Source organism: Chinchilla lanigera, unplaced genomic scaffold, assembly GCF_000276665.1.
Source record: "Chinchilla lanigera isolate Chin_1 unplaced genomic scaffold, ChiLan1.0 scaffold00080, whole genome shotgun sequence".
Taxonomy (NCBI): Eukaryota; Metazoa; Chordata; class Mammalia; order Rodentia; family Chinchillidae; genus Chinchilla; species Chinchilla lanigera.
In genome coordinates, this window is record NW_004955481.1 from 932345 (window position 1) to 936290 (window position 3946).

General features: G+C 40.0%; 1 protein-coding gene across 12 annotated transcripts in view; it reads right to left on the reverse strand.

Annotated features, from left to right (window-relative positions):
• Positions 1-3946, reverse strand: part of Srr (serine racemase) — a 20375-nt gene that overhangs the window by 12653 nt on the left and 3776 nt on the right. The window lies entirely within an intron of this gene.

Genomic DNA, 3946 nt, shown 5'->3' on the forward strand with positions numbered 1-3946 from the left:
AAAAAAAAAAAAAAAGAAATCAACGAGTAACAAATGTTGGACAGGCTGTGGGGAAAAAGGAACCCTTCTGCACTGCTGGTGGGAGTGTAGATTGTCCTCACTCTTTTAAAAAATCTTTTTATTATTTTGTGGTGTTGGGGATTAAGCCAGGGCTATACACATGGTAGGCAAGTGCTCTACTGCTGAGCTACAACACTAGCCCTCCTCAGCCTTTTATTTTATTTCATTTTTTTTTTATTTTATTTTTGAGACAGAGTCTCACTATATAGTTCATGCTGGCCTTGAGCTCACAATGTGGCCCAGGCTGGCCTCAAAATTCAGCAGTGACCATCCTGCCTCAGCTTCCTGAGTACTGGGATTACAGGTGTGAGCTACCATGCCAAGCCATCCTCAGCCTTTTAAAGGAAATAATTATGCTATCTGCAAATAATTTGTAATACAGTAAGTCCCAGAGTTCCATTCTGTGAGAACATTCCTCTAAGTCAGATTCATTCCTAAACCGGACAAAGCAAGTCTTACACTGTATTTTCAGTTTTGCTTTCATGGTTATTGCTTTGCACTTCCTAGCAGTTGCCTCCACATCACCACTGCTTTTCCCCTTTCCGGACATCGTGATTGAGCTCTGTACTACAGTACAGTATCACACTGTACAGTAAGCACACAGCAGCACAACTGTGCCAATGCCCAGCCGACATGGGAGCTACTTCCTTGATTTGTTTGCATTTATGAACGTTCCTGATGTGAGGTCTGTTCATATCTGTGAAAGTCTGCAACTCAAATATGTTCAGAAGTTGAGGACTTATTGTACATGTATTTCTGGAAACTTTTTCAGTGACTTTAGTTATTGGTTGCTATGGACTTGCTGATTTCTCAATTTCCATAATTTATATTTTTTGTAAAATAACTTCAAATTTATTAGTATGAATTGTATATATTAATGTTTTATTTATTTATTGTCTCTTTTTTTTGGTCTTTTTGAGACAGGGTCTCGCTATGTAGTTCATTCAGGCTGGCCTTGAGCTCACTTTGTAGCCCATGCTGCTCTCGAACTTGCAACAATCCTCCTGCCTCATTCTCCTGAGTATGTGCCACCATGCCCGGCTATTTATTGTCTTTTTGAGACAGGGTTTCGCTATGCAGTTCAGGCTGGCCTTGAGCTCGCTGCAATCCTCCTGCCTCAGCCTCCGGAGTGCTGGGATTACAGGCGTGCACCACCATGCCAGGCCTTAATGTTTTGAAATAGCCTCTACATGTTTTGTTTGTTCTTTCAATTAACAAATAATGAATACTTTCTATGAGGTAGATGTTGTTTGGTCTGGGAACTTAGTGTTTTGTTTTGTTTATTTCTTCTGGTACCAGGAATTGAACTCACGACCTTGCACTTGCCAGGCAGGTGCTTTGCCGCTGAGCTAACTCCCCAGCCCCTGGGAATTTAGTGTTAGATAAATAGTTTTGTCTCTGCCTTCATAAAGTTTATAATCTACCAGCGGATCTATAATAAACAATGCAAAAATAAATACATCTTTACAAACTTTGATAGATGCTTTTAGAGAGATGTATTATGATAAGATCCTATAGTGGAAATTTTAGTTAGATCAGGGAAAGAGGTTCCTATTTTTTTGTTGTTGTTTGTTTTTTTGAGATAGGGTCTCACTGTAGTGCAGGCTGGCCGTAAACTCATTATGTAGCCCAGGATGGCCTTGAACTCCTGGTGATCCTCCTGCTTCATCCTCCCAGTGCTGGGATTATAGGCTTATGCCAAAAATGCCTGGCCTGGAAAAGAGGTTCTTAAGGGCTTCTACAGAGAAGTGAAATTTAAATTATCATCCAGATAATGAATGGGCATTAACCAAGCAGAGCAGACAAAAAATGTTTCTGGTAAAAAGAATAACATATGAAGAGGGTAAGAAGGGAAAATGTTGGTCCTTTGGAAACTAAAAGATAGCCATTGGGTCTGAAAATAGTAATCAGAGTGTTTTTAGAAAGATAGTAAAGTTGGCAAGGGTCAGATCATGTCAGACTATGATTTATGTATCTTCCCTCACCCCCTGGGATTGAACCTAAGGCCTCCACATTGAGCTACATCCCTAGACCATCTTTTGAGGTGGTCTCACTAAATTGCTGTGCTGTTCAGGCTGGGCTCAAATTTGTGATCCTCTGCTTAAGCCTCCCAAAGTGATGGGATCACAGGTGTGTACCACCCAGAAGAGCTATTTTTTTTTTCTCCAGAGTAATGGAATGCTGTTAAATTTTGATCAAGTAAGAGACATGTTAAAGTTCATATGTTTAGAAAATAATTCTTGCTACATTATGGTGAGTAAAAAGGAAAGGGACAAGAGTAAAATCAGGGAGTCTAAGAGGTATTTCGATTTTTCACATGAAGACTAAACAGGGCGGGCTGGGGATTTAGCTCAGTAGCACAGCGCCTGCCTGGCAAGCGCAAGGTCATGAGTTTGATTCCCAGTACCAGAAGAAAAACAAACAAACAAACAAAAGATGAAACAGGGCCTGGATTGCAAATGTGGAGATAGAAGAGTCATTTAAGATGCATTTTGGAAACACAAAGCCAATTTAAAAAAAAAAAAATCAATGAAGACATTGGCTAGAAATTTCTTCAGAGGTTAGGCATAGTCGTGCACAACTATAATTCCAGCTACTTGGAAGGCTGAAGCAGGAGGATCCGAGAGGTTTGAAGCCAACCGGGCAACATAGCAAGAAGTTTTCTTTAAAACAAAAACAAACTAGGTTTGGCAGTGCACACCTATAATCCCAGCACTTAGGGGGCTGAGGCAGGAGAATTGCTACAAGTTTGAGGTCAACCTAAAAGTTTTTCCAGAGAGATATATAAATGGTTAACAAGCACGTGAAAAAAATGCCCAAGGCTGCACATGATGGTACATGCTTGTAATCCCAGAACTCTGGGAGGCTGAGGCAGGATTACAAATTTGAGCTGAATCTGGGCAATTTAGCAAGACACTACCAAAAAAAAAAAAAGGCTGTGGATATAGCTCAATGTGAAGCCCCTGGGTTCATCCCCTAGTAACACATGCACACATACATAGATACACACACACACAAACACACACACATGAGCTCCCCAAATCATAATAATGTAAGGTAGTATTTTATTGTGAAATTTATAATAACCAAAACAAAGAAGCAACCCAACTATTCATGAACTTATAAATGACTATATAATAATGTGTTATATACATACAATGGAGTATTATTCAGCCTTAAAAAGGAGGAAATTCTGACGCATGCTATAACATGAACATTGAGACTGAAGTAAGCTTGTCAAAAAGAGACAAATATTGCATGATTCCACTTACATGAGGTACCTAGAACAGTCAAATTCATAGAAAGAAGGGTGGCTCCCAGGGACTAGGGTTATTGGGAAAATGAGTCACTATTAGTGGGTATAGCATCCTGGAGATTGGTTCCATAACAATGGGAATGTAGTTAACTAAAGATATATACACTTAAAAATGGTTATAATGAGCTGGGAGTGGTGGCACATGCCTGTAATCCCAGCACTTGAGAGGCTGAGGCAGAAGGATCACCATGTGTTCGAGGTCAGCCTGGGGTACATAGTCCAAGGCTAGCTTGAGCTACATAGTGAAACCCTGTCTCCAAAAAAAGAAAAACCCCAACAAAACCACACACATACATGTAAAAAAAAAAAAAAAAAAAAAGTTATAATGAAGATAGGTGTAATGGTGCATGCCTATAATCCCAGCATGCTGGGAGGCTGAGGAAGGAGGATCCCAAGTTCAAGCCCAAACTGGGTGACTTGGCAAGGCCCTATTTCAAAATTAAAAACAAATTTAAAAGGTTAGGGCCAGAGATATAGCTCAGCGGCACAAGCGCCTGCCTGGCAAGCACAAGGTCCTGAGTTTGATTCCCAGTACCAAAAAAAAAAAAAAAAAAAAAAAAAAAAATCTAA